General features: G+C 43.9%; 1 long non-coding RNA gene across 1 annotated transcript; it reads left to right on the top strand.

Annotated features, from left to right (window-relative positions):
- Positions 1 to 16,569: 16,569 nt before the first annotated feature.
- LOC144132104 (uncharacterized) lies at positions 16,570 to 22,003 on the top strand. The gene is made up of 4 exons (XR_013314721.1): positions 16,570 to 16,825; positions 17,233 to 17,303; positions 20,863 to 20,969; positions 21,099 to 22,003. It is a non-coding gene; the product is annotated as an uncharacterized LOC144132104 (long non-coding RNA).
- Positions 22,004 to 22,317: the final 314 nt, after the last annotated feature.

Below are 22,317 nucleotides of genomic sequence, written 5' to 3'. Positions count from 1 at the left end.
AGAAGGCATTGACACGACACGAGCGCTGTGCCTCCTTCTGCGTCCTAGTTTTTTCGCGATCCGTTTCGGAAAATGCATATGCTCCAACTCACCCAGCTTAGCATACTTGTGTATAACACTAACACGTGACGTGACCTTCAGCTTAACCTTAAATAAAAAAGCTTTTTGAAATGTAACAATGACGATGGTTGAACGTACGATGTCATATACGGTATAACGCAATGAAAGTCGCTTGACTTAGCATGACGTCATTTGGCGAGATGAAAATTCGCGTGCCGAGCCTCCTCTAGCCACGGTCGGCGGCGACATGGGCGGAAATAAGGACGCAGTCGCTTCGCCGAGCTCCGGTATTGGTGGTTGTCCGACGCGCATTCAACATTGCAGACGCCAAGCCGCGTCTAGTTCCCTGATAAACCAGAGCTTTCGCTCTATAACTAGGTTCAACAGTATAGTTAAAGCACAGCTAACTTTTAATTCCGCTTATTTATTCAATTAGCTAAAATTATGCAAATCTTTTATTATTCACTTCAGGGTCACGGGCGTTCCTTTAAGCTGTAGAAGGGGTTCACTAAGAGCCGATCCAGTTTTTCTGTAGCAACGTGCCTCCTACGCGGTCCTTTTTGCCGGCAATTAAAGAAATCTCGCAAAATATGGGAAAAAAAAACACGTGACTGCACTCGTGCGCTACCGTATTCCGGTGCTCCCAACAGTGTTCTGAAGAAGGAAACGACAGTGCCCAAGTGAGCGGCTGCTTCATGATTGGACGGAAAGCAAAACGAAAATAATAAAAACAACAGAGTCTACCTTGAAATACGCGGCTTCACTGATTTCCCTTCCTTTTTTTCTTCCGTCTCTGCGATGTCTGTCGATGGCCTGCTTATCACTTATCGCAGATCACGGCGCGCGCTTTCCACATTCGGGGAGAATGGGTGGATGCAGTTTCACGACAACGCCGAGAGCGGCCACCCACTTCGAAATGGTGAGCGCGCGATCCTCGTTTACTCAGTACGCGCTCGGCAGCACTAAAATACGGTAGCGCAAATGCGCGACCACGTTTATTTTTTCTTTTCATATTTCCCGGGCTTTCCCTAAATGCTAGACAGAACGAACACGTAACTAAACTACTGAATCGGGTCTTTCGTAACCCTCTCAACGACTTAACGAAACACGTGTGAACATAAAATAAATATTACAAATTTTGCATAATTGATATACACGACGCGAAACAATGTCGTTGGTTTTGCCCAGCTCCGGTGCGCCACTTTTTGTCAATCCATGGTGCAAGTTACATGAAACACCCTGTATACTTTATTCTTCACTCTACTGTCATAATTGAATTTAATTTCAGTGTCCCTGTAAACGTCGTTTCTTCTTCCGCCACACTCTGCCACGAGCGCTGATGGCGAGCCAGGCTTCTTTTGATGACGGCGAACATGATGCGCATTTTTCGTCGGGAGCAAAGGGTGCTTCGGTGAGACTCCACTGCCGCGCCGCGTGGTATGCACCGCTTCTGCCCCCGGAAGCTCAACAGTAGTGTATGGTGCACAGTGCAGCTTTCGGTGGAGCACAGCTGACGAAGTGAGATGCCAGCGAGCTAAGACAACGAGAGCGCTAATTCACCGCTTCAGGCTGAGGGACATAGCTTAGCAGAGCAGTAATATTTTCTGCTGACATCGCATACGCTTCCCGGCGTTGCTGCTGTCAGGGAGCCGTATGGGTTACTCCGCCAGTGCGCGTGGAAGCTGCCTCCACTGCAGCGCCGAGCAGTTTTTATGAAGTCTATTCCACATGCGTAGTGTTGCCGTAATGACACGTGGTGGCTGATGTCCCCGGTGGCTTTCTTCAAATGCATGCCGCTCCATGTTCACTCCTGCATGGAACCACCACGCCGAAGCACAGCCGGAGTCGAAGCAGCGCACACTAGTGTCGCAGTCGGCCGCTAGGAGAGCGCCGCCTCTGCCCACGCCAGGTGCGGCTCAAGCCCATGGAAGCGCTGCGCACCTCCGCCGCAGGGCTCGGCTGCCACGCCCGCCAGCTGCCAGCGGTCTCCGTGCCAGCACATGAGTTGGCGGCCGGCCAGGGATTCGTGCTGCAAAGTGTGCAAAGACGTCTTGCAATGAATTTCTGCCGTTTGCCGCTGCGTCCCAGCATCGGACTATCTGAGTGGCCAGATGCGAGAACTTGATTTTTTTTGCACACAACAAATATTTTTACTATATGAATATATATATATATATATATATATATATATATATATATATATATATATATATATATATATATATATATATATATATATCAGACAAGGTACAGGAAATGAGGGACTCGTTTTGACAAACTTATGAAGGGAGCCAACAGTCACCGAAAGCAAGGTGCATAGGGGAATGTTTTTCTTTTAATTTTTTTAATGTGTAGTGCTAATAAGTGGGATAATAATACTTACATTAATCTATCGCCTAAAGAAGATTACTTATAAAGCAGCAGAAAAAACAACCATGCCGCCGGTGGGAACCAAACCCACGACCTCCGAATGTCGCGTCCGGTGCTCTTACCAACTGAGCTATGGCGACGGCTGTCCAATCTGCTGCTATCGTGGGTATTTATGTTTATTGGGTGTAAACAAACCTTGGGAGTGTTCACCAGCGCCACCCCCGTCCATAGCGGCGGACGAAGCACATCCTGTACTACCGCGAGTGTGACGTGGAACGGCATCTACCGGCGAGGGCGGAAACTGTGCGAGAGCCCTCTTATGCTACCTATGGCATCAAGACTGCCAGAACCGAGACCCTCGTTAAGCAATTAGCAGACAAGGTAAAGGAAATGAGGGACTCGTTTCGATAAACTTATGAAGGGAGCCAACAGGCGCCGAAACCAAGGTGCATAGGGGAATGTTTTTTCTTTTAATTTTTTTAACGTGCAGTGCTAATCAGTGGGATAATAATACATTAATCTATCGCCTAAAGAAGATTATATTTAAAGCATCAGAAATATATATATATATATATATATATATATATATATATATATATATATATATATATATATATATATATATATATATATATATATATAGTGGGGACCTGCCCTGCAGCCCAATGAGTGCTTTCCCGCGAGGCACCGTGCAGCGGCAGAGTCACCTCGAGGCTGAGCGCATTCTCTTCTCAGTTACATTAACTGGCAAGAGAGGGCGCCAGCATCGCTGCGCGAGAGACTGCCAAAGCCTGCGCGTGGGAGAAGGGGCTTCGGCTGGGATCGTCGGCGCGGGCGGACGTGTCGCTCGCGGCTCCGCTCTTCGCCGGCGGGGCGAGGAAGCGACGGGGAGACAGGCTCCCGTACTCGTCCCGTCCGGCCTTCGGAGTATATATCCCTTGCCCTAGCGCGGGCGAACATTCGCTAGGAACCTTGCTGGTGAGTCGGACGACCTTGATTCATTAGCATACCTTGTTGCTAGCTGGCGTTATTGTTTCTGTAACTATAAATGCCTGTTTGTGTCAGCCAATGTGTCGTTCCTTTGTTCCCCCAGAGCAAGGCCCGCCGTGGTCGGCGACAGCTCGGTAGCGTACGCGACCATGGGGTGGGGTCCGGGCGGCTTTGAACCCTGTCAGCCGCGATTGAGTGGGGAGAACGTACTTATCTCCCCATTCAACCCCACAATATATATATATATATATATATATATATATATATATATATATATATATATATATATATATATATATATATATATATATATATATATATATATATATATATATTAGCGGACAAGGCAAATGAAGTGAGGGGCTCGTTTGACAAACATATTAAGGAAGCCAACAGTCACCGAAATAAAGGTGCATAGGGGAATGTTTCTATTTTTTTAATATCTAGTGCCAATAAATTAGTTTTTTTTAAAGAAAATTACTTATAAAGCAGCAGAAAAACAACCATGCCGCCAGTGGGATCCGAACCCGCGACCTCCGAATATCGCGTCCGGTGCTCTTAGCAACTGAGCTACGGCGACGGCTGTGCAATCTGCTGCTTTCGTGGGTATTTATGTTTTGCGTGTAAGCGAACCTTGAGAGTGTTGTTTTTTTCTGCTGCTTTATAAGTAATTTTCTTTAAAAAAACTAATTGATTGGCACTAGATATTAAAAAAATAGAAACATTCCCCTAATCACCTTGATTTCGGTGACTGTTGGCTTCCTTAATATGTTTGTCAAACGAGCCCCTCACTTCATTTGCCTTGTCTGCTAATAGCTTAACGGGGGTCTCGGTTCTGGCAGTCTTGATGCCATAGGTAGCATAAGAGGGCTCTCGCACAGTTTCCGCCCTCGCCGATAGATGACGTTCTACGTAACACTCGCGATATTACAGGACGTGCTACGTCCACCGCTATGGACGAGGGTGGCGCTGTTGAACACTCTCAAGGTTCGCTTTCACGCAAAACATAAATAGCCACGAAAGCAGCAGATTGCACAGCCGTCGCCGTAGCTCAGTTGGTAAGAGCACCGGACGCGATATTCGGAGGTCGTGGGTTCGGATCCCACCGGCGGCATGGTTGTTTTTTCTGCTGCTTTGTAAGTAATTTTCTCTAAAGAAAACTAATTGATTGGCACTAGATAATTAAAAAAAATAGAAACATTCCCCTATGCACCTTGATTTCGGTGACTGTTGGCTTCCTTAATATATATATATATATATATATATATATATATATATATATATATATATTATAGTAGACAACGCAAGTTTAACGAGGATCTCGGTTCTGGCAGTCTTGATGCCATATAGGTAGCATAAGAGGGTTCTCGCAGAGTTTCCCCCCTTGCCGTTAGATGACGTTGCACGTCACAGCCGCGGTAATACACTTTAAAGGTTCGCTTGCACGCAAAACATATATATTCACGAAAGCAGCAGATTGGACAGCCGTCGCCGTAGCTCAGTTGGTAAGAGCACCGGACGCGATATTCGGAGCTCGTTGGTTCGGATCCTACCGGCGGCATGGTTGTTTTTTCTGCTGCTTGATAAGTAATTTTCTTTAGGCGACAGATTAAGTGACGTATTATTCTCCCATTGATTGGCACTACAAATTAAAACAAAAATATAAACATTCCTTCTGCACCTTGGTTTCGGTGATTGTTGGCTTCCTTCACACCCGCACGCGCACACGCGCGCGCGCGCACACACACACGCACACACCCGCACGCACGCGCGCGCGCGCACACACACACACACACACACACACACACACACACACACACACACACACACACACACACACACACACACACACACACACACACACACACACACACACACACACACACACACACACACACACACACACACACACACACACACAGTAACGGGCACTACTTTCTAGGTAGCTACCTTTCTCGACAACACGTGACTCGCGTACGTCCTGTTTTTGTTTTCTGCTTACGTATGCCTGCGTACTGTACTGTTTTGGGTTTTAGTTTCGCGCATTCTAATAAAACTTAACGCAGTGCTTGCCCTGTCAGAACATTGGCTACGCGAATATCGTGTACATACGTTTCTTTGGCACGTTATAAAAAAAGGCTAACCCTGAAGAACACTTATGTGGGTCTCGTTATTAAGCATCACATTTGAGCGCATCTTCTACGACAAATTCATGTGCCGCAGGATTCCATTTCGTCAAGGCGGCCATGATCCACTCTGGACTCACCACACAGGAAGCTTGCCGACCACAAAAGACAGCCGGGCCGCACTCGGACGCTTCCAGGTTCACTTGCTCCAACCGGTCTCCTGCGCAAAGGGACGTCCATCATAACTCGTGAAATTACTCCACTCGGCTGCTTATAGCTTGACACATCGACCGCACTTAGTGACCTCCATTCTTGTTCACCAGTAAGCCATTTTAGTGCCGCAGCATTGAAGAGCTGCAAAGTCGCGATATTATATGTTCTTCACCAATCGCCCACGTGCAACCCACCTCGCAAAACGTACTACGGAGCAGCGACTTCCTCGCATCAACGACAGGCTCTCATTGCCCTTCCGCCGCACCGCATCTGCTCACTCACCCTTGACACCGTAGGCGAGCGTGGCGCAGCGGCCCGCTTGTGGGGACGGCGTCCGGGGGAGGCAGGCCGGCCGCACGGCACGGCTCTGGGGCACGGCCGCGTCGAGCCGCAGTAGCGCCAGGGCACCATCGGCCGAGCGCAGCACCGCCGCGATGGCCGCCCTGACGTCGAAGGGCGACGCGGACTCTTTGCGCACGGAGCCCAGTCGGGCCTGCCACTCGCCGCCGGGGTCACGCCTGCGAGCAATGTCCCGTATCTGTTGAGCCGAATAAAACGAGCCTTCTCTAGCATGAAGCAGAGACTGCGGATTAGCAGCGCCACTTCCACGTGACAAAAAAGTTGAGGGAAGGCGCCCCCGCTAGGCGCGTGCAGTTTTCTTGGCCCTCAGTGTTTTCTGGCTGAGAAAGACATCCCCGGAGCCAACCGCAGGCAAATGTTTCTACGCAGAATAGACGTACGCACGTATGCACGTTGGTTGCGAAATGCGCACCGCGCAATGGAGCCAAACATTCCTGGCGACTATGCGGTACTCTTTACTACACAGAACGCTTATAAGTACACCAATATTCTAAAGAAATTGAACATTTTTTGCTCTACTTCGTGTACGCTTGAGCGAAAGTTGCAAGAAATATATCTGTATCTCACATGCTTCTTTTATCTTCAAATTAATATTTGCATATAATTGACTTTTATCGGAAAAGAGCCAACATTGCAAGGAGAGATTACAGCATTCCATTCCTACGTTGCAATTCAGAAGGCAGCCGCTGGTTACTAAATAATAATAATAATAATAATAATAATAATAATAATAATAATAATAATAATAATAATAATAATAATAATAATAATAATAATAATAATAATAATAATAATAATAATCAATCTTTATTTTTCGGTGCCCAAGAACAACCCAAAGGTCTTGGTGCTGGTACACCATTCACACGCACAAAAATGTAAATTTATTTCACCACAAAGGAAGACACTCAGGGGAGGTAATGCAGCAGACAAGGCGATAGAAAAAAGACATATAAACTTGGTGTGACAGCAAGCATGAAGCAACAAAGCGAAAACAAGAAAACAGTGAGAGCAGCGGTAAATGAAAACAGCTAGAACAGGCAACAGACATATAAATAACTAATGAAACAATAAACAAAGAGAATGAACATAAGAACGACCGATAACAGCCAAGTACAGCATATAGCAAAATACGAACAAGAAGAAAGCCAATACTAATATGAACGAATAAGAAACCTCTGAAATACAAGCTAGAAATACAATCATACACAATAAGATGTAAATAGTGAACGCGTTACAGACAATCAGGCGTGAGTACACAGTATTGAAGAAAGAATATTAATGAAAACAAGTAGACGTGATGAACAATTAAGGAGAAAAAAAACAATATGATACCGGTGCAAATGCACAAGTGTAGTAAAGACAAAATGCATGAAAGGGGAAGGTATGTAATAATAATAATAATAATAATAATAATATTAATAATAATAACAAAATTAATAATAATAATAATAATAATAATAATAATAATAATAATAATAATAATAATAATAATAATAATAATAATAATAATAATAATAATAATAATAATAAATCTTTTATTGCACATATCGTGTACAGGGCAATGAAACGGACCTGTCAAAGCCTCTAGTGGCTTGAGGGACTTGGCCCGGCAAAGTCGGCAGACGGACGTCCAATATAAACATAAAATATGAACATAATATCAACACAATACTAAAACAAATGAATAGTGACCAAGGTGCTAAAGGTTAGGAAAAATAACATGAACAAGTAATGAAAATAAACTGCAAGGAACCTAAGTTAAGACAACAGTAGTTTAACAATTCGTGACTGATCATGAACATTTTTCAGACATATAGAAATCGTGTTACAATGAGTGAACCATGATTTTTAGCACTTTTTTTGATGTTGCGGAAAACACTTCCTCTGGAAAGTCATTAAAAATTTGGGGAACATAAACACAACGCCTGGCTCCCCATACATTGTTGAGGAGCGCGGCACCTTAAAACGAATGGAACTACGCAGGCGTCGGGAAGCTGTATTTCGTGTTTTGAAATTGCTGTCCCAGAAATGTCCTACCACTACAGTCTGTAGAAAGAGTGTTCGAAAGCATGGAACACCAAGGGCTGTGAAAATATTATCAGACATAGAGAAGGGGGCGTTATAGGCTATGTTTTTTAGTATGTTTCTTAATAAAGTGTGAACTCTGTTTTGCCATCTGGCGGAAAAAGCGAAAACAGTAATGCCATATCGGAGAATGCTGTACACCAGAGCATGCGCAATATTTTTTTTTATGTGAAAATGAACAATGGATGTTATATGGAAAAACAACCAGGCCGCGCTCCGAAGCTTATCACAGACATGTGATAGCTGGCTGTGCCAAGACATATCACTGTCGAAGAAGACTCCCAAGTATTTTACTGAATTCACATAGGCGACCGGCACGCATCGACAGGGAAAACAGCCATGAACATGTAGAAAAACCGGCGCATCCATAGCTGTTAGTTTTAATGGGGATCTGAAGCAAACGAGTTTTGTTCTAGTCGGGTTAACCTCCAAGCAGTTATTAGTGAACCAAGTCATTGTTTTTTGTATATTATTCTGGAGATTTGTAATGGCCATGTTGTAAGAAAAGTGCTTGGAAAGCAAAACAGTGTCGTCGGCGTATTGAAATATTAGACCTTTGGAAATAACCTGAGATATGTCATTAACGAACAAATTGAACAGAAGAGGTGATAATATGGAGCCCTGTGGAACTCCGGCCTTCAATGGAAGTTGACTACTTACATTTGTCATCCCGTCTAAAACAACAACTTGTGAACGACCGGAAAGGTAATTCTTGAGCACATCGTAAAATGGACCTCTGAAGCCTATGGAGTATAGTTTATCGAAAAAAATGCCGTGATGAACTGTTTCAAAAGCTTTAGAAATGTCTAAAAATAAAGCAACACAAAACATATTTTGGTCGAAAGCTGAAAAAAGTTCATCGGAGAACTCTTCCAGAAGACCTACAGTATCACGACAGGGAACAAAACCAAACTGGCGGGTTGACAAAATGGAAACTTTTTCAACAAAGGATGATATGGATCTCAAAAGAAATTTCTCGATTATGTGGGAAAGTATAGGCAAGATCGAGATGGGTCGATAGTTTTTCATGTCGTCTTTTTGTCCTCCTTTAAATAGCGGTTTAACTAAAGCAGTTTTAAGGTCATCCGGGAAAAATGCAGTGCGCAGAAAACCATTCAGCATGAAAATGAGAACATCAGACAATGCCTCGAAATTTCTTTGGAGAAAATTTGCTGACAAGCCGTCAATACCAGGAGGTTTATTTCGCTTGAAGCTAAAGATTATATCACGAAGTTCTTGTTTTGTAATTCTAGCTAGAAAAGCGGACGCAGAGTTTGATTCTTTTAACGTGTATTGGTATGTCTGACTGGAAGATGCTTTCTCTGAGGCCAGTGCGAAAAAACGATTAAAACTATCGGCGACTTCGATGCAATCTCCCGGAAAGAAGGAAAGCGGGGACGTACGTGCAGAATTTTTGCGCCGAAGGTGGTTTATCAGTGACCACGTTTTAGTGGCATTACTTGACGACTGGCGAATTTTTTGAGAAAAGTACTGGCGCTTCGTGGATCTTAGCACAGCGACCACCCTATTTCTTGCGGCTTTATGCTCCAGCCGAAAGGCTTGAAAGGGTGCTGAGTTAGCGAATGCTTTCAACAACTACTTTATTTCTTTAACTGACTCATCAGATAGTGACCCAGATTTGTCCTATATCATTGACCAAAACTGTGAAGCAATATTTTCAGAACCGGTTACAATAAATGAAGTAGTTACAACATTCTTATCTCTGAATAAGAGTTAGGCTACAGACGCGTCAGGTTTGCAGATATATCCCATAAAGTTTGTCGATTTTCTTGCGCCTTGCCTTGCCCAGATCTTTAATCTGTGTTTGCTGTCTGGCATTTTTACGCGTCTTATGCCGACAGGGAAAGTTATAGCAGCGTTTAAAAAAGGAAACAGAAATGAATTGGGAAACTATCGTCCTATATCTATCTTGCCTGTTATTTCTAAACGCTTGGAAAAAGTTACTCTAAAACGGCTGTTGTCTTTCGCTGATATATATAACATTGTTACTACTGCTCAGTATGGCTTTTGCAAAAAGAAATCGAAATAATTAGCTCTTCTTGCTAAGAAATATTTCATACTGCAAAACTTTGAGTAAAAAAATCTGGTACTCGGATTATTTTTAGATTTCTGCAAAGCGTTTGATTGAGTTAATCATTCTATTTTGCTTGAAAAATTGGATCATTATGGCATTAGAGGCAAGGCCCACTTGTTAATTTTTTCGTATTTGCGACATAGGCCTCAGTTCGTTTTTATAGGAGGTGATTGTTCCCAGCTGAAACCGGTAGTTTCTGGCGTTCCACAAGAGAGTATTTTGGGCCCCTTTCTTTTAGTTCTCTATGTTAATGACATTGTGCACGTCGATAGAACTGCCAAGTACATAATTTATGCTGACGACACTAGTCTGTTTTTTTTCTGGTACTTCAACTGCTGACCTTGGCAACCGAGCAAACAAAACCTTGGGAGCAATAAATGCTTGGGCACTTAACAATCAGTTGCAAATTAATGTTAATAAAACTAAAGCGGTCATGTTTCACCCGCGGCGTAAAGACTTCGCGTTTCCTCTGATTGAATTAAACAATACCAGGATAGATTTCGTATAGTCTGTAAAAACATTGTGCGCTTACTTTGCAGACGATATGTCCTGGACTGACTACATTAGCTACATAGTTAACAAGCTTTCCAAAACAGTCGGTATCATGCGCCGTCATTGCTTTAATTTTCCTACAGCGGTTAATATGTTACTATACAACTCTTTATTCTCTACTCTACTTAACTACGGATGCCTCATGTGGGCAACAACAACAGCAGAAAATCTTAATAAAGAAATAAAACGTACGCATTCCAGGTAAAGTGCCATATTTTTTTCACGCCTAAAATCTTTTCCAAAAACACAACATTATACCAATAAAATGCATATATGACTATAGGCTGTGTCATAAATATACACTCGCAATAATGAAAAACGATGACGCGATGATTAATCTGACCGGTTTAGAGAAAAACTAAACGGTGTATGATATGCGCTGCATAGAGCCTTGGAATGTTGACATACCGTACCAATGATGGTCATCTGATGTTGGAATACACCTTACCTAATTTGTTAAACCAGCTGCACTGCCGTGATAATCTTGACTTGCCCGTCGTTTCTCTAAAGGAATTGCGACAAATATTCATGTAGGTTTATGTTGCTATTGTCGTGAGCACCACTCTTCCTCCCCCCCCCCCCTCCTGTAGCCTTTTGTTTTGTGCGTGCTGCATTCTGATATTTATTTTTTATTTAGGAGTACATATGTATTATATGATGCATATTCTTTCATGATGTTTCCATTTTTCCCTTTATCTGTTCTTTATTCTCGAGCTTCTGCCACCGTCAATGCTGCTGTGTAAAGGGGAAGTCAGGATCCCTCATGCTGCTTATACAGCTTTTTCCCTGGCCTTCCTCGCAACACTTTGTTCCAAAATAAACTTCAACTTCAAATTGAACCTCTCCCCCTATCCTCTCTTCCTGTCCCCTCACCTCTATCAGTTCATTTCTCCATTCTGCCTGCTATCCTTTATTTCCGCTGCCCCAGCTCAGGTGCTTCCGTATCGATGGCAGATGCCGGGGATAGAAAAAATCTTTTCCTTCCTTTTTATTATTATTTTAAAAAAAGCTACTTACTGCTACTACTACTACTACTGACTTTTTCTGCCCTTAACTATAGAGCAAATCTCGCCCTTTAGGACTCCTATTATTCCTGCAAAAATTGTGTGAGAATATTTAACCTTTCACTCCGCCCATTCCAACTCAACTGCGGCAGAGCATTTCCATGGAGGCGAAATCCAAAAACTGCTGGAGGTTTAGCTCTGGTTAACCCTGGTCGAAAGCGAAAAGCTGCATCTCCCCGGCTACGTTTGTGGTCGAGCGACGGGCAGTCTCCACGGCTGGCGTCCTCCTCTCCGCAGCGCGGTGACGGAGCGCACATCTGCCGCTCTCCACGGCAGGCGTCGTGTCGATCACACCTAGCGTTCCGCTGAACACATCAAAGGGCACCGGCGTTTTATTCAGAACCCACTTTCATCACCGGCGCATGCGATGCCGGCAGACGCTTTCCCGCTTGACCGAAGGTCAAGGTCAAAGGTGATAGTCGAGATAGTTGGTGTAACAGCCGCTGGTGTTGCTGCTGTAGCTGACATCCTGTGTCGAACCTGACACCCGCCAGTTATTGGTTTGACCTCTAGCTATATTCAAGGTCAAACATGCGGCCCCGATGACCTCTAGGTACATTCAAGATCAAGCTTGTGGCCCCGCTGACGGCTCCAAAAGCTGGCGTAGTGAAACTTTTCGCTTCAAAAGGGGTACGCTCGATGGCGGTTGAAGTAAGCGGTCGCGCGTCGCATGGGTACCGCAAATTTCGACCAATGTCGACACCAGCCAACTTTTTCTCGCCACCGGATTTTATTCGGAACGGAAGGATCGCAAGTGCTGGATCCCCTGATACCATATTTCACGCGGTGGGACCATTTTTCGGCTTTCTGCCGGACTTGAAATTTGGAAAGCTGGCACCGGCCCGCTAACGCTGACAGGGCGCCCAGCTCGACATCAGGAGAGCATGGGTCGCTAGGCCTATCGACGACGCCGACACCTAGCATCGACGCCGCTGCGAAGACGGATCATATGGCAGGGCCCAGCCAAGGAAGCGTCGCTCCAACCACCGAACGTTCTTCTCAACGAATTCCAAGAGATGGAAGAAGACGACTTAGGAGACGCCGACTCCGAAAGTGAAGACGGGATCCTGTCCGACTGCTCGTCGGAGCGAGCCGGGTACAACAATGATGCCAGCTGGGAGATTGCACAATGCAAGCTCCAGAGAAAACTTCAAAGGCGAGGACAATGGAAAGGCACGGGAACCGGCCCGGCCGACCAACCTCGCGATGGAAAATTACCAGGTGTTGCGACCGGCTGCAACAAGGCTCGACTAACACTGTAAAAAAATTCCGTACCTATAACGTAGACTATGTACGTTTTAAATACAGAACCACTTCTGCTTTCAATGAAACGTAGGGAATGACCGTATATTCAGTCCAGTATTGAAGGAAACGTCCGTGTTCCTCTGTAGTCGTTGCAGGGAAAAATACTAAACATTCAATTTAAGGGATCAAAACTTAACACGACAGGACGGTTGACCCCATCGACTATGTGTTGCACCAAATGCACTAATAACTTGCTTAAAGGCAGCAAAAACAGAAGATGCTTATGATGTGACGCCACTTTTACACGATGAACTGCTGGCCCGCGGACTATAGGCATCACATGACATCCGATTTTTTATTTGTCTGGTTTACTCTTAGCCAACAATGTCCGCAAACTAGCATGGCGAACGACCGTGAGCATGTCTAATGTGATTAACACAATGAAGAGCCGAGGAAGGGTGATAACGCATTACGTTGCTTCAAGGTTGAGTGATTTGTACAAATTGTGAGCAACGTTAAATAACAAAGGCCTTAATTTGCTATAATGTTAAAAGCTGACTTGATGAAAATATTTTTCGCTACATTGCTAGCCACATGATAGAGTAACATTTATTAAAAATGTTACTGCAACATTTGCTTCCTGTGAGAAATGCTGCGTAATGAGGTCAACTGTTAGAAAACATTTAGACACAGACAGTGGTTGGACAACTTCTCCAAAGTGAAACTGAACACCAGCTGAAAGTACATTGCAAACATGATGAAAGTGCACAATTTGAAAGCCGAATTTCCATCTGCCATTTGGTAAGGAAATAAACAACTGAGTAAACCAAAAGCATGGGCAAACAAATCTGTGAATGCAGTGCAATGTAGCAGTTACATCTTTGCTACACAACCATTAATCAAAAACACCAACTCCTTCATGGATAACAAAAGCACCGACACAACAACATATTGCTCAATGCAATGTTTAATTTAGTAGGTACCTATTGCCACCCATTCATGCCTGCTCTTCCTGCAGATAAATGAAATGCCACCAAAAAGCAGCGAGCAGCCATAATTGCTGCAGTGACAAGGAGGATGTGCACCATCGATGCTGTTCCCCCCTCCTGAGTAAGAAATAATAGCAGTTTTTTCTGGAAATACTCTGAAAGCCCGAATTTTCTATCCATCGTTTACTTAGCTTGCACTGACACGACCCATTGTGTACTCGGTACCTTTGACAAACAAGGGGCCAACCGATAGGCACACAAGACTGTAGAACCTTGCTGACTTGCAAAAAATCAATGCACAAAAAGAAAAAGCTGACAAAAAAAATGAGGAATTCCTTATTTGCACTTTTTATACAATACTAAGAATGTGGCTAAGATATGGCATGAACATTGTTTTTTTCTGTTCACTTAGAAACTTTCCAGCCTGTGCTAGCATATTACTGTGATGTAAATAATGAAGCATGCCAGCACTGTACAATATGCTGTAACACTTATGAAATACTCCCCTTCAAGGCTACCGCATGCCTCTTACATGCGGTAAAGTTTAAATCTGCCAAACTAGCTAGTCTGCAAGATGAGACGCCAAGCCTCTGACATCTGGCGATGTGTACCTCCCATGTAATTAGAGTGATTGGAGATGCTCCTTTTTGATGGCATTTCAGTTGCTGGGTGTGGAAGGACCAGATATGAAGGGCAACAACTAGACACCAACTTTTTAAGCAACATCACAATAAGCAATGTGCCTTAGCTTTCCTTCTGTCCAAAAAGGAGTTTCATTTTCTATGTTCTGTGTACACACAACTGCTTGCATGTGCACATTTTGGCTTGCTGGGAGGTGCTTTCCTCTGTTAAACTACAGTTTTAACTCTGGCCTCAGTCTTCTGCGCCTTCTTAATTTTTTGCTAGCGTTCACCTTAAGTCGCGTACAAACTCACGCAGATCTCCACTTTTCTACGTTTCCAGCTGTCACATCTTCTCTGCCTTCGTCATGTCCACAACTGCATCCAATGCCTTCAAGTCTGCTGTGTATAATCATTTTAATTAATCTGCCTAGACATGTATTTATGTTAGTTGCTCTCCTCTCTTCGATGCCAATTGGCCCTGAGAGTAAATAAGTGAAATGGTAGTCTAATCTAGGTCTGAGCAATCACGCATTATGTTGAGTTTATTTTACCACGTTGGCCAGTAGAGAGTGGAAGGAAAAAAAGCTGCTAAGTGGAGCTCGACATGCCTCTCGACCCCTACACTGGAAAGCAGCAGACACAAAGGCATACGTAATCACTAACGACAACAGAACATGACAAGTGTGAAGTAATTCAGTAACGTTCGTCGCATTTACCACTGTGCATACTCGCTGCTCAGTAATTTATTACCTCATTAGACATTCTTCAAAGAGAGTGTACAATTATGTGTTTTGTTTGAACATGGCACCACAGTACAATGACAACCTTGTGCCAACACAACATAAAATAAACTTCTGCCCAGTAAATGCATTGCTTACAGTGCCACCACGGCACCTGTTTAGAAAATAAGCTCAAAATATTAGTGACATTAAATTTGAGCAGACGGTAATTCCCCTACCCCCTCCCTAAAAAAATGAGAAAGGGTGCTCTTCCGACGGTACGTTTGTACGCTGTAATATCTGCGAGTCCAACTACGTGCGAAATTCAGATATAGATAATTAACGCCAAAGCATTCGGTTGAATGCGAGGCGCCAGGGCGCGGGCAAACAGTAATCGTCTTCAGGTATCCACTGGTGCCACGCCCTGAGGGCCACTGCTCGGCGAATACCATTCATGGCCACGTTCACATCCAACAAGCTTGTCACAAACATCACACAGGTGATGATGCAGCAGCAGTTCATCATTGCTGTTGGCCAGTGCTGAATTTTTTGGTGTGGTAAACGGAATCATCCACCGAAACGCGCGTGAACTGTAACTCGCCAGATTCTTGCAGTCCCACGAGGGAGAGCAGCTTTTCCGTCGGCTTCAAGTCTCCTCTTTCGTGCAGGGCCACTGGCATTGTAACGCACATTCTGCATTATCGTTTTACTACGCACCGATGCCGCACGGGACAGCGAGCTGTTGTATGTACACTCCAATGCAGCGTTCCGGCCACACACATACACACACAAACACATACTAAAGACACGCAACGCGCAGGACGCACGCAGCGAACACGGAAGAACAAAAACCCATTCCATAGCGCCTGTTCATTCAACTCCACACTGCGCTAACTGCGCACGTTTCCGACTGCGGGCTCGGCTAGCGCTTCGACTTCGCCATGGCTAGCCATGGCCAAGCTGCGCTGCCGCTGGTGGTAATAACGTTCATGCAACGAAAAGAAAAAACAATATATCAAACGATTCAGGTTGTCAGCTAAAAAAGCTACCGTAAAATTAAATACATGCGACATCAGCGACGTGAGCTTGAGCGCGAATACGCGAATGGCGCTATGAATTTCCCGTGTTGCTCCGTAAATTGCAAATGGCGCGGCTGCGCCGCTAACTTTTAGACATGCTTGCAGAGGTAGTCGGTGCGAACAGTTGGAAGTTCAGTCGACTGGAATTGCTCAAGGAAAGTCAGCGGCACTGCATTTTTATTGTTTCTGTGCATTGCGAGTGACTTTGGCGGCAGCCACTCGGCAACGTCTCCGGTTTGGCGAACTTGTGAGAAGGTGAGCCTTTTGTTCTCAAATTTTGAAAGCGGTTTTTTGTTTGTATTGTAACCCTGCGTCTCGTCGCATGTTATGTTCACGATAACATCAGTACAACGTGCATGCGCTTTCTGTCTCTATTTAGAGTAATATTGGTCGATCAGCGTAAACTTTTGGATTCAATTAAGCACGAACTGTCCATGTTGGTACTGCGTGTCGAATGTGTTTTGAGATGATTCTGAGCGGGAGATGGTGTTCTGATAATTTGTGTACTACCAGATATAGACTAGACATTTGAAACCATTTATCACACTGAAACAAAGTTGGAAAACTGTTTTGTGTTCATGCATCTGCTGTCCTTAAACTTGACTTTTCGGCAATCATTCGCATGGCTCCTTTGGATCTGGAAAATTGACTACTGTTGCCAGGGGTGCCTGGTAGCAGAGCTCCTGGGGACGCCCAGTGGGTCATTTGTTTGTCCAAGTGCCCAGTACCAAAGGTGCCATTCCTGACATTTTTTCCCAGTCCGTTAACCTCATATTCCTTGCAAAGATTACAGTATGTAATCAGGTAGTAAAAAAATTGGTAACTTCTGCATATTTCAGAACAGTTCAGAGAAATGCACATGCAGCATCAGTATTCTCTCGGTAGAATTTCTGAGACCTGGATTCATTTCTTCTAGGACTGTGGCAAGCAGTAGGTCAACTGTACATAAATTTATTTTCCTCTGGTGCAAAGTAAAGAGTGCAAACGTCATAAGATAAGTCTCTAGTCTGTTTCATTCTCACTGCATTTGGCCAAAGCATAATATGAAATGCTGTATGTTTTATGCCCTAGTTTCCTTTACATTGAGCAGTAGATATTGACAGTGAATAGCAAGGCAACTCCACTCGCTGACGGTATTGCCTTCGGCAGCAAAACAGGGAATACCTTACCCCATGTGTTATCTCGGCAGACTGAAAACTGCGATGGACAGCTGCGTCCACAGCTGCTATCACCTCCCAAGTGCATGCGCTCGTAAGACACATAATAACTCTGGATTGCCATTACCATAGCCTTGCTCATTGCAGTTGCCGATAAGCACCTCATAAGTGGTACTATTATGCACTCTTTTCTTTGGCACTATGTATGAGCTTCTGTTTTCGCGCTTTCTAGAAATAATGCATGCAGTTTTGAACTGCGAAAAGAGAATTTACGTTTAACTAAATTGTCATGTCAGTATGTTACAGCCAAATTGTACATTGATGTCAGTGCTGGTGGTTTCTTTTCATTATTTTAGGAGAATGTTATAATTTTACCTATAGCAAATAATAGCCCTCACTAATTAGCTGATTTTCTCATGTCCAGTATTCTGATATGCTAAGCCACCAAAGCATGATTCAGAATGTTGTCAGAACTAAGGGCACTGAGTCTTTCGTGTCAGTAAAAAATGTGCTTTATACCCCTGTCACATGGCATTCCTCGAAGGCCTTTCCAGCAAAGGCACCATTTTTCACCAAAGGAGCGAAAGCTTAAAAGAGCAGCGATGCAGCTACACGGTGCAGCCCAAAGGTGAAAGTCGTTCAGGCTTAGCACCCGCTGCTATACTCGAGGTGGCTGAAGTGAGTGTTCTAAAATTAAAGTGGTGTATTCTGTTCATTCGTTGAGCTTTGACAATTTTTTATTCTGATTGCTTCCTTAAAAGTACTGCAACAGCTACTCTCATCAGCAGGAGCAGGTTTTGTACGTGTATTGCCTTGGCCTCCATGGGCGCTCGGTGTTGCCGCAAGACTTTCACTGTCTTGAAATTTGAACATAAAACATAAACACCCGTACAAAAACCAAAGCCAGACACACCTTTTGTATTTGAAAAAAATGTTTTCAAACATTATTAGCTTATGTATTTTTTTTATTGCTTTTACTTTTTGACTTTGGATGGTACTGCGATCACAGCTTCTCAAATGCCGCGTCTTCGGGCTCCGAAGGTCTCGGTTGAGCGCCTTCGCCTCCAAGGCCCTTAGCGACAAAGGCGCAACATTTGTACCGGGTAGCTGCACTCCTTACGCCTTTGGATATGATTCTCAAAGGCCTTTGCGGTGCCCGTGTGACAGGGGTATTAGTGTGGTATGGCTGCTTGAACACCTGTCCCTGGTATCTCACAAACTGAATAAGGAAGGGAAAAGCCTCAGGGTGCTTGCCGACGTTTCGACAGGAGGACTTGTCTTTGTCTGGCAAAGTGTTCATCATTGGTGGGGTTTAAATAAGGTTTTCACTTCGAGGCGAAAGGCCTGTTGTGTGGGACGAGGGTGCGATATGGGAAGGGCGTTACGATGGGGAGCATGAACCTTGACCAGGCATGATAGCTGCTAAAGAAGATTAACCGGTTGACCTGCAAAACTGTGAAAACAAAAAAGCCCAATTCAGTAGAAACGAATCTCGGGGTATGGAGTGTGGATAGTGGGCTTGAATGGCTTTATGTCCAGCCACAACAGGTGGCTTGGTATGGCTGGCTGCCTTTTCCTGAAAAACTAGGATAAAGGAATTAAGGAGCATGGCAGAATAAAATACCAGGGGGGGGTGGGGGGGCAAAATAATTTGAAGTAAGAAGAGAAAATGAGGGCAGGTTCGGAGAAAAGGCAAAAAGAAGGGGGAGGGGGAGGAGTATGGCAGCCAAGGTTCCGAGAAGTGATGTCAGGAGGTGCAGGGCGTAAGGTTAAAGTATAATGATAAATTAAAGAAAGCAGGAAAGGAGGGGGAAAATGTGGGTTGAGAAACCTCTGACCATGTGCAAGGCCTTTTCAAATAATTATGCCAATTCCGGAATGTACAGAGCTGGCCACATTTAGTGCAAACATGTGAGCGCATGGCCGCACTCTTTAGAGGTCCACTGTGTGCGGCGCAGCCACTCATCGCTGCAAAATGGCGCAAGAGGAGATGCACCTGGATGTGGTGCTTCGTGTCATGTTACACTTCGATGTGTGGCAATGTCAGACACAGTGGCCCAAAGAGCACAGCCATGTGCTCGCGTGTTCGCACTAAGAGTGGACAACCCTGTACTTGATTCTAAGTTTCCTCTGTATATGTTGACCCCAGACGAAAACAAGTTGTCTTGTCGAAACGGCACGCACCCTGAGATTTTTCCTTCCCTTGTTCACTTTTTGAGTGTCAAGAAACCATCTGCCTACTCTCTCTGTACCATGCACTCCACATCTTGTACGGTTATCTTTGTATGTATACACCAGTGATAAATCATGAAGGAAATCAAGGGATTTGTATTTGTATTGCTTAACACTTACTTTAAAGCTATATCATGTGGGTATAGTTGAAAATGTGCTACGGGGGCTTGGTTGTGTGTCGTGACTGGTTTCTCTTTATCAGGGCTACTTGACAGCCACCATGAAACGCAGGCTTTTGAAAAGTCGTTCCTCATATAAAAGAGCGTTTCCACTGTTACAATGGAAATGTTATTTGCTAAAAACTTCAATCATTGCAGTTCAGGGATTGATATTTTTCAAATAACTAACCTGAAGTTCAAAACCTGCAGAAGGAACTATGTAACTTTTTTCCTGCCTTAAAAACCCAGTACTTATTTGCCAGTTTCAGCAAGCAGAGGTCTGTTTCATGGCACATACTTTCCACTACCTTGCATGAAAATTGTGCAGTACAGGCCCACCATAAAACTAGGGGCATAGTTACTGCTTGTATGCAACTACTTTGGCGTTAGACCATGCATAGCATGGTCTTAAAGTTATTCTTTTTATTTGCAACTGGTTCATAAAAGGCCTATTCTGGCAAAAGGCATTTAGCAAAATTATCTTCCTCTGAATGCTTCTAAGGATAACTTTAGTTCATTCAGGAAAATATATATTGACAATATCTCTTAAAGGCATGATTGTCCATGTTAGCTCTTGTTACCTCACAGTATTTAGTTTTGTGCCTCCAGCATCACTGACTTGCATCATATGTTAAATAGAGTAGTAAAAAGCTCGCTGTTAGTTTAAACCACAACTCATGATGGGGCTGTGCACTTTTTGTTGTGTTACATGAAATATACTTATGTACGAAACAATTTCTTTCAGCTGCACCTCACATGATTCAAATTCCATCAGAAGAAAGGCTGCAACACAACATTGCTCACCCTCTGTTGCTTTCCCAGCACATAACATGCCATAACAGCACATAGCAGGTAAGATGTGAACAAAAACAGTGCATGTATATGTTCCACACATACATTTTGTGTACTACCAACACTATGATATGATTAACTATGTCATGTAAGAGAGAGCACACAAATCATTTTTTGTATATATTGCAGCATGGTTATTTCAAGTTTTAAACTGGCCATTGAAACGACCCATTGTATCACCGCTGGTTACCCGATGGCACTGGGGATCGAACTCCGCACCTCCTGCTTGCGAGGCAGATGCTCGGACCACTAGGCCACTCCTGCAGTCCCCCCACTGATGTTGCTTACACCAGGTGCTGTTCAAGCCCCGGTATGTATGTTAAATGCATTTTAGAAAACCATTCACTTCCAAAGTACCATTTCATCTTTATAGCAAAACCACAGTTCGCCTAGCTAGACAAACCTGCTGCATACAAGCCAGCAGAAGGGTTGCACATACATGCTTCGTTAGGAAAACATAAAAATCAAGCAGAGCCTGCCCTTCATGGTGCATTATACCCTGATTTTGAGCAATGATCAAGATAGGCAGATGGTCATTTCATTGAACACTTGCATGATACATTCGTAGAATCGAAAAGACGTACTATTGCAAAATCTTCAAACAGTGTTTATTCTCAGAGAAAACATATCATGAAAAAAGTGTTGGATTAGTTATGGTGCACCTTGTATGGGGAAAGGGGCTCCCACTTTGTGAAAGGCTTAATTTTGGAATAACGACAGCGTTTAAACTAGTTGGGTTACCATGTTTAGATAGTGGATGTGCTCAAAAAGACACTGGAAGTAAGCGCACTGTGTGGAAATCTCTTTCTGTATCCTTGTCTTTTCGAGCGCTTTCACGATCTAAACTTAATTTTGCAAGAGAGCAAGGAAAACAAATATTTAAATTCTGATAATTAAGGATAAAAGATCATGTTTCATTGTGTTGCTTAAAGCGTACATTGTATCACTATTGCTGTATTGCAGCACTTCTGTCGTGGCCTTGCATTGCAGCCTCTTGACTTTTGTTTATATAATAGGCAGTCCTTTTTTTCATTCGATTGCAACACTTTAGGAGTTACTACAGAGTTGCGTGGTAGCGAACTCTCAGATTAACGGTTTGCATTTTACGCCCGCATAACTTGCTAAGTGTTTCACTGCAGTCTTGTTACTAGAACAGCCTCTTGAAAGTATTCAGCCTGGTGGTCATTGAGGGTTACTGTTCACATATCAAAATGCCGGATCAGCTGTATACTCTTTACAGCTACCAGAACTATGGTACATTTCATGACATGATGGCTGAAGAGTGCTGGAGCACCAGACTGGGGATTTGGATGAAACAATTTTCAAATGTGTGCTCGGTATCACGCTG

Source organism: Amblyomma americanum, chromosome 1 (genome assembly GCF_052857255.1).
Source record: "Amblyomma americanum isolate KBUSLIRL-KWMA chromosome 1, ASM5285725v1, whole genome shotgun sequence".
In the NCBI taxonomy this organism is placed as follows: Eukaryota; Metazoa; Arthropoda; class Arachnida; order Ixodida; family Ixodidae; genus Amblyomma; species Amblyomma americanum.
Note: the sequence above shows the minus strand (reverse complement) of the source record. Positions and strands in the feature narration are given on the sequence as shown.